Below are 9,499 nucleotides of genomic sequence, written 5' to 3'. Positions count from 1 at the left end.
ACACTAGATGAGTGAAGCGTGTGAGTTGGGTTGCTGTAGGAAAGTAGTGAGGTGAGGTAGGAGGGGGCAAGGTTATTCAGTGAGCAATATTTCCCTCGGCATCTCACTGAATTAAGTGACTTGAAATCTCTAGTCCCAGAGCCGGCAGTGAGCCACTCTCCGGACTGACCTAGGCATACTGCTATTTGCCCAGGTAAATTGTGGCTACCAGGGAAAGACTATGCCCTCGTCTACTGGTTGTCCAGACCGGCTTGTAGAGATAAACTGCTCCTCCATAACTGCCTCATTCCCTCAGATCCAGGGCCATTTGTGTTCTGTTTAAGGTTTGAAGTCACAGTTTGGTGGCCATTATTTACTGAATGTCACGTGTGTGCTGGTTGCTGATTCAGAGCAGGTAGCCGAGGTCCTATAAGAAACTATGGGCAGAAAATAAATAATTCCCGTTACAAAATAAAGAATGACAAACTCTTCGTAGGATTTAGTCTATTTTGTGTGCTGTTGTAAATTACTGAAAAAAATGAGTGTTATTAAACTAGCCAAGATTTATAGTTCCCTTCCTTTATGTTCTTGATGCTTCATCTCAATCAGGGCAAAATCTGACACTAATTCATATCGTGCTTGGAAATTCTAAAATCCCCTAAGCCAAGAAATTCAAAATTACGGCTCCCCTCTGTGTAGTTAAGTCTCCATTCAGGATGTGTTTTAATAATACACTGCAATTGAGTAATGATTGTTGAGGGAAATGTAACTGAGAATTTCTCAATTCATAGGTGAAAGTTCATTCATTAATTAATTCAATCACATGGATTGAGCGCTTACTGTGTGCAGAGCACTGTACTAAGTGTTTGGGAGAGTACAACAGTGAACTGACACATTCCCTGTCCACAATGAGCTTAAGGTCTAGAGGAGGGGAGATAGATATCGACACAAATAAATAAATTATAGGTATGTATATAAGTCTGTGGGGCTGGGAGGGGGGAAGATCAAAGGGAGCAAGTCAGGGTGACACAGAAGGGAGTGGGAGAAGAAGAAAGGAGGACGTAGTCTGGGAAGGCCTCCTGGAGAAGATATGCCTTCAATAAGGCTTTGAAGAAGGGAAGAGTAATTATCTGTCGGATTAGAGGAGGGAGGGCATTCCAAGTTGCAATGCGACATTACCTGAGTTTATTGCATTAAGTCCTTTCCTGAGGGAAAAAGGAGACCAAGAAGAAAAGGGACATTTTTGCCCAGCTTGATTCGCCATTCCAAACCAAAAACTCCTCTCCTGTATGTGGTCGGGAGAAGCCGGAGGGCTTCTGTTTCCCATTGGAGCCTTCCTGGGTTGCATACTTTCATCTGGACATCTTTTCCCAGAGAAAGATTTTTAGATTGTACTTCCTTGAAGATAAGACTCATGTCTTTTATTATATGCTCTCAACTGTCCAGTAGGAAGTGCCTTTTAAGGTGTATCCTGCCCACAGGAGGTTCCCAATGCAGGGCCCTGCCTACAAGAGTTGCCCAGTACAGTGCTCTGCTCACAAAGAAGCAGCATGGTTTAGTGGAGAGAGCATAGGTCTGCGAGTCAGAATACCTGGGTTTTAGTTCCTGTTCTCACCTCTCAGGGGGGCACCTGGAGAGTTTCCAGTCCTCTACCAGTCTCGACTATGGGAGGGAGAGTCAAGCAGAGGCATAGCCATTCCAATCCTAGCTTGGGAAGTGGCTAACGAGTGGAAGACAATCTGCTCCAAATCAAAACTCACTCGAACTGGGAGAGAGTTGAGGTTGGAGACTCAGATTTATTGTGCGGATGGAGGCAGTGGTAAACCGCTTCCATATTTTTACCAAGAAAACTCTTTGGATTCACTACTAGAATGACTGCAAGATGGAGGTGGGGCGTTCTGGGAGAGATGTGCCCATGGCGTTGCTATGGGTTGGACAAGACATGACAACATGAGGAAACAACAACAACAATCCCTGCTCTGCCACTTGTCTGCTATATGACCTTGGGCAAATCACTTCACTTCTCTATGCCTCGGTTACCTCGTCTGTAAAATGGGGATCAAGACGGTGGGCCCCATGTGGGACATGGACTGTGTCTGACCTGATTACCTTACATCTACCCTAGTGCTTAGAACAGTGCCTGACACATAGTAAAAGCTTAACAAATACCTTTTTTTTTAAAAGGAGGTTCTTAGTGCAGGGATTTCCCCAAAGGAGGCACCCAGTACAGCACCCATACCCAGGAGTCACCCACTACAAGGTCCTTCCCCCAGAAGGCACCTGGTACATACCGATGATGATGATCAACCTGGGTTCTAATCTTGGCTCTGCCACTTACCTGCTGTGTGACTCAGGGCAAGTCACTTCATTTCTCTGCACCTCAGTTCCCTCACCTGCGAAATAGGAACTCTATACCTGTGCTCCCTCCTATTTAGAATATAAGCCTCATGTGGGACCGGATTATCTTGTGTCTAGCCCAGCGCTTAGTACAGTGCTTGGCCCAAAGTAAGCACTTAAACACCACAATTACGATTGTGATTATTATTGTAGTGCGAGTGCCAGAAACACATTTTTCTTCTTCTTCTGCACCTTCTAGCCATCCTCCTTTAAAGGAAGACAGGTGTGAGATATTTCAGCCAGTCAGACCAGTGAATGCTCCTGAATCTAAGAGTCGGGTTGAAAGCACACCTAGAATAGGCTATGTCTCCCTAATAAAGCATACATTTGAGCCCCTCTCTTTTCTCTCTCTCTGTTCCTCTCCACACTCTCCTCTGTATCCGCCCTGCGTTGATCACGTTCTCCTTAGACTGCAGAACTGTAAACACACTGATTGGCTTTTGGTTCATTAGGGAAAAAAATAAACCACCTAAGAAATTCTGAACCCACCCAAACCAGTCGGCCTGCATTCTTGGGAATTCATTACCTGCCGTTCAGTACAAGGAAGTAAAAATGCCCACGGTACGTAATGACAGGCTGGTTCGCTGTTAGGCCTGTGCATTGCTTGCCTTTACAATGCCATTCGAGAGCAAAGATCAGAAAAAGAGCGGCGTTTTTGCTGCCATGAGTGGGTAATAATAATAATGATAATGATATTGGTATTTGTTAAGCGCTTACTATGTGCAGAGCACTGTTCTAAGCGCTGGGGGAGATACAGAGTAATCAGGTTGTCCCACGTGGGGCTCACAGTCTTAATCCCCATTTTCCAGAGGAGGTAACTGAGGCACAGAGAAGTGAAGTGACTTGCCCACAGTCACACAGCTGACAAGTGGCAGAGCCGGGAGTCCAACTCATGACCTCTGACTCCGAAGCCCAGGTTCTTTCCACTGAGCCACGCTGCTTCTCTACTCCGATGTAATAATAATAATAATGTTGGTATTTGTTAAGCGCTTACTATGTGCCGAGCACTGTTCTAAGCGCTGGGGTAGACACAGGGGAATCAGGATGACCCACGTGGGGCTCACACTCTTCATCCCCATTTTACAGATGAGGTCACTGAGGCACAGAGAAGTGAAGTGACTTGCCCACAGTCACACAGCTGACAAGTGGCAGAGCAGGGATTCGAACTCATGACCTCTGACTCCAAAGCCCGGGCTCTTTCCACTGAGCCACGCTGCTCCTCAGCAGCAGCAGCAGCAGCAGATGTGGTCCCCCCATATCCAGCCTGGGCCCCACTCAAGTCCTACTCACCTCTGGGGGTACTGGAGGTAAGAGGTGAAGTATCCAGAGGTGAAAGGCAATGAGATCGGGGGTGAAGGTTTCTGAAACAACGAACCACCTGGGGCATCTTGGATGGTGGGTGTCCTAGCTGAGCAGAAATCCAGAAAATAACTGGCTATTGTCTCCGCGGCCCAAAAGGTGGCTATCCTGGGCGCTCTCTCCTGGCTTCTGGGAGCTGAGGCATCCGACGGTCGCTCTCTGGTACAGCCACACGGGCCATAAACGGTTTTTGTGAGAAATTCTGGTATGTACTTTGCAATTCTCGGCCTAGTGGAGCGAGCCCGGCCTGGGAGGCCGAAGGACCTGGCTTCCAATCCCAACTCCATCATCTGCCTGCTGTGTGACCTTAGACAAGTCACTTCACTTCTCTGTGCCTCAGCTACTTCATCTGTAAAATGGGGATTAAGACCGAGAGCCGTATGTGGGACAGGGACTGTGTCCAACCCAGTTATCTTGTATTTACCCCAGAACTCTGGCAAAAAATAAGTGCTTACAAACCCCCACAATTATTAATATCATTATTATTAGAGAAGCAACATGGCCTAGTGGATAGAGCATGGGCCTGGGAGTCAGAAGATCATGGGTTCTAATCCTGGCTCGGCCACCTGTCTGCTGTGTGACCTTGGGCAAGTCACTTCACTTCTCTGTGCCTCAGTGATCTTATGTGGAGAATGGGGATTGAGAATGTGAACCCCACGTGGGACGGGGACTGTTTCCAACCCGATTTGCTTGTATCTACCACAGCACTGAGAAGAGTGCCTGGCACATAATAAGCACTTAACAAATACCATTATTATTATTATTATTAATAATTTTGCTACAACCCGATCCCCCTACTCAATCGTCACATCTACTGTTCCAGAGGAATCACATTTTCTGGAGATGAGACTCTGAGTGTGGCACCATAAAAATCACTGTCACTACACTTCCTGTCAGTGACGGACTGGCAGTAACTGACAGAGGACTCCCTCCTCGAGACTGTAAGCTCCCTGTGGGCCGGGATCGCACTTACCACTTCTGTTCACTGTACTTTCCCAACCACTTAATACATTGCCCTTCCCACAGTAAGCACTCAATAAATTTCGCTGATTGATTCATTTGTGCGATGAGCAAAGACTTATACTTGTCGCTCCCCTTACTGGAATTTATTTTAATAACTGTCCCCCCCATCTAGATTGTAAGCTTCTTGAGTTCAGGGACTCAACATGTCCCACACGTCTTGTATTACGCCATCGAGTCATGTCCGAACCATAGCGACACCATGAACACATCTGTCCCAGAATGCCCCACTGTCCATCTGCGTTCATTCTGGTAGTGGATCCAAAGAGTTGTCTTGGTAAAAATGCAGAAGAGGTTCTCCACTGCCTCCTTCCACTTAGTAAACCTGAGTCTCCACCCTCCACTCTCTCCCATGCCGCTGCTGCCCAGCACGGGTGAATTTTGACTTGCAGCAGATTGCCTTCCACTCGCCAGCCATTGCCCAAGCTAGGAATGGAATGGGTAGGCCTCTGCTTGACTCTCCCTCCCATAGCGGAGACTGGTAGAATACTGGAAACTCTCCAGGTGCGACCCTGAGAGGCTCCCACGTGTCAACTATCTCTTTTAAATTGTGCTCAGCCAAGCACTCTGAACACAGCAAGAGCTCAATAAATGCCATTAACCGAATAACTGATTGAAAGTATTACTGACTGGGCTGACGTTTGTAAATCGTTTATGATAGGATATCTGTAATTTATTTATATTATGTCTGTCTCCCCCTCTAGAATGTAAGCTCGATGTGGGCAGGGAATGTGCCTTTTATATTGTTATATTGTACTCTCCCAAGCACCTAGTACAGTGCTCTGCACACAGTGAGTGCTTAATAAATGAGAGTGACTGACTAATAGGAGACTCCCTCTTATGCAGCAAATAAAGTCACTCAAACCCATAAAGAAGATCTCTTTGCCCACCCTGCACTTTGCTTCTGATACCTGTGTGCCGGGCCAGGTGAGATCGTTCTTGAGGACACGGGGCTGGTTCAGGGGCTACATACAACAAGATACATACAATATAATTACCCTATATCTACCCCAGTGCTTAGTACAGTGCCTGGCACATAATAAAAATGTTGGTATTTGTTAAGCACTTACTATGTGCAGACCATGCTGGGGGGATACAAGCAAATCAGGATGGACACCGCCCCTGTCCCACGTGGGGCTCACGGTCTTCATCCCCATTTTAAGATGAAGTAATTTTGAGGCACAGACAATGAAAGTGAATTGCCCAAGGTCACATAGCAGACAAGCAGCAGACCCGGGATTAGAAGCCAGGTCCTTCTGACTCCTAGTCTGGTGATCTATCCACTGGGCCATGCTGCTTTTTAATTCTGTGCTCTGTGGACAGCAGGCACTCAGTGTAGGGCTCTGATGGCAGAAAGCACTCAGCACTCCATAAATCTTGATAAATGAATCAACACCTGTTTCCCAGGAACGCTGGGGCCCAGGGTCAGCCTGTCTGTACTGCGGGCGTCTGCCATGATCACCTTAAAGTGGGCAGTGATGAGAGAACACAGGTCTTAGGGGGCGAATGAAAATGGTGGGTCGAAAAGGCTAGAATAGTCTGAGAGCCCCTTGCCAACCAGGGAAGTGTTCAGAACTTCCTTCCTAAGTTCATATTTCTACAGCAGAGGAGCTGATGGTATTCGGATTCTAAGCAGAAAGCCAGGCCACCCCCAACTCTGCAACATGTCTGTTTTCAGTGTCTACTAGAAGCAAAATTGAGTACTTCTTTGTCAGGGATTTTTCTCTTCCTTCCAGATTCAATCCTAGAAGTCAAAATTACACAAGAAACAGCATGGCCTAGTGGAAAGAGCACAGGCCTAAGAGTCACCCGACGGGCTTTGGAGTCAGAGGTCATGGGTTCAAATCCCGGTTCGGCCATTTGTCAGCTGTGTGACTTTGGGCAAGTCACTTAACTTCTCGGTGCCTCATCTGTAAAATGGGGATTAAGACTGTGAGCCCCACGCGGGACAACCTGATTCCCCTGTGTCTACCCCAGCGCTTAGAACAGTGCTCGGCACATAATAAGCGCTTGACAAATACCAACATTAATCCAGGCTCCTTCCCCTTTAAGAAATGTGACCTTGGGTAAATCACTTCATTTCTCTGAGCTTTGATTTTCCCATCTGTTAAATTTGAATTAAACACTCGTTCTCTCTCCTTCTCCTCTAGATTGCAAGCTTGTCATGAGCAGGGAATTTGTCTGCTATCCTGTTATACTGTACTCTTCCAAGCACTTAGTACAGTGTTCTGCACATGGTGAGTGCTCAATAAATATGACTGCGTGGCTTAGTGGAAAGAGCACGGGCTTTGGAGTCAGAGGTCATGAGTTCGAATCCCAGCTCTACCACTTGTCAGCTGTGTGACTGTGAGCGAGTCACTTAACTTCTCTGTGCCTCAGTTCCCTCATCTGTAAAATGGGGATTAAGACTGTGAGCCCCATGTGGGACAACCTGATTCCCCTATGTCTACCCCAGCGCTTAGATCAGTGTTCTGCACATAGTAAGCGCTTAACAAAAACCAACGTTACTATTATTATTATTAGATTGTGAACCCTATGTGGGACAGTGACTGTGCCTGACCAGATCATGCCCATTTTATAGATGAGGACACTGAAGTACAGAGAAGTTAAATGACTTGCGCAAGGTCACACAGCAGGCAATTACACTAGACTAGAACTGGGAGTAGAATCCCAGTCCCATGCTCTTTCCACCAGGCTATGCTGCCTCTCTAGAACAAATGGACTAGAAAAACGTGGTGTTTTTTTTTTTTTTATGAAGCAAGTGTGAGGAAAAGTACCACACAAATCAGGAGTGTGGTGCCGAATAACAGATGGCGAGGGAGATAGGAACGAGCTCATGGAAATGCAATTCCAGCATCAACAAGCCTACTCAGAATGTGAATCATGGAATAAGCCATTCAGCAGGGGGTTTCACCACCCCCTTCTGCGTCAATCATTTCCATAATCAGCACTGATAACAGAGAATCCAAAACCTGAAGTACCAGAGTTCTTAAGATAAATCTGTAGGGAGCAAAGACTTGCATGGAAATAAATGTTTTTCCACCATATTATTTTATTCCCCAAAGGGTTTTTTATCATTTCTATGGGTAGAGAAGGGTGAAGATGGAAGATTAATAAGGGCTGAGGTGAAGGAAAAATGAGTGAAGTCTACATTTAAAGTCCCCCGCATGCCGGTCTAACTCTAATTCCCCACACCTGTGAGATTCCAGGGCGTGAAACCAGTCATCACCGTGGCAATGTCTATTGCAGATCATCCACCTGCAGTAGATGTTAAAAATATGTTGCTCAGGAAGTGGGAATTTAGGTTGGAGGGAGACCCTTGGAAGAGGCAACTAAAACATGCCCTCTGACCAGTCATCAGGAGCTGGCGAAAGGAAAATAACCAATAACAATGGAACGCAGAATTAGATTGTTAATTGGTTTTTTCTTTTAGGCTACAACACACAACACCTTTTTCTAGGAATTTTAGAATGGCCAGTGGAAACTAGACTCTGGAATAATCGGAGAGTGGTAATATGGGAAGCAGCGAGGCTAAGTGGAAAGAGTACGGGCTTGGGAGGCAGAGGTCATGGATTCGAATCCCGGCTCTGCCACTTGTCAGCTGGGTGACTGCGGGCAAGTCACTTCACTTCTCTGGGCCTCAGTTCCCTCATCTGTAAAATAGGGGTTAAGACTGTGAGCCTCACGTGGGACAACCTGATTGCCCTGTATCTCCCCCAGTGCTTAGAACAGTGCTCTGCACCTAGTAAGCGCTTAAACAAATACCAACATCAATACGGGAATCTTAGCAGAGACGGAGATCCTATAAACACCACACGAGCAACAGCTCTGGTCTGTTGCAGCTTCAACTATGGACAGATGGTTTAGGCGAAGATAAGTTGACAATATATTTTCCAAGTTTATTAATCATTCCCTTAAGATTTCAAAAGCGTATCGGGCCCCAGATTAAAGGGCGTCAGCTGTCACTTTATTGCTATTTTTGGCTTTTCGTTTCTAACTGAGCTGTGCGATGCGTCAGGATGCCTGTAAGGGGAGATTCCTCCTCACCCCCGACAGCTAGGAAGGACTATCTCAAGGGCAGGAACTTGTGATCAGAGATCTCTGTGCTGTCCTGGGAGTGAGATTAGAGGGTGTATTTTGGGGTTTGCTGATGCTGCTGCACTTCCCCTCCTGAAAAGTGTGGGTCACCAGACGCACAGAAAAGCAGCGTGGCTTAATGGGAAGAGCACGGGCTTGGGAATCAAAAGACGTGGGGTCTACTCCCGTCTCCACCACTTGTCTGCTGTGTGACCTTGGGCAAGCCACTTAACTTCTCTGTGCCTCAGTTACCTCAGCTGGAAAATGGGGATTAAGACTGTGAGCCCCACGTGGGACAACCTGATTACCTTGTATCTACCCCAGCGCTTAGAACAGTGTTTGGGACATAGTGAGTGCTTAACAAATACCATCATTATTATTATTACTGTTATCTTGCTATCCCAAGGGGCTAGTCCGGTAATAGATTAAGGACCCCGAGTGAACCAGAGCCCGGGCTTGGGAGTCAGACATCATGGGTTCGAATCCCAGCTCGGCCACTTGGCAGCTGGGTGACTGCGGGCAAGTCACTTCACTTCTCTGGGCCTCAGTTCCCTCATCTGTAAAATGGGGATGAAGACTGTGAGCCCCACGCGGGACAACCTGATGACCCTGTATCTCCCCCAGCGCTTAGAACAGTGCTCTGCACATAGTGAGCGCTTAACAAATA

The 9,499-nt window shown here is 46.8% G+C and overlaps 2 non-coding genes across 2 annotated transcripts; one reads left to right on the top strand and one right to left on the bottom strand.

Annotated features, from left to right (window-relative positions):
* Positions 1-1,591: 1,591 nt before the first annotated feature.
* On the top strand, positions 1,592-1,729 carry LOC114811950. Its single transcript, XR_003759645.1, has one exon. It is a non-coding gene; the product is annotated as a small nucleolar RNA SNORA7 (small nucleolar RNA).
* Positions 1,730-5,139: 3,410 nt separating this feature from the next.
* LOC114811511 lies at positions 5,140-5,277 on the bottom strand. Its single transcript, XR_003759209.1, has one exon. It is a non-coding gene; the product is annotated as a small nucleolar RNA SNORA7 (small nucleolar RNA).
* Between the last annotated feature and the right edge of the window lie 4,222 nt (positions 5,278-9,499).

Source organism: Ornithorhynchus anatinus, chromosome 4, assembly GCF_004115215.2.
Source record: "Ornithorhynchus anatinus isolate Pmale09 chromosome 4, mOrnAna1.pri.v4, whole genome shotgun sequence".
NCBI classification, from domain to species: domain Eukaryota; kingdom Metazoa; phylum Chordata; class Mammalia; order Monotremata; family Ornithorhynchidae; genus Ornithorhynchus; species Ornithorhynchus anatinus.
The sequence above is the reverse complement of the archived record's forward strand: the minus strand, read 5'-3'. Positions and strand labels throughout refer to the sequence as shown.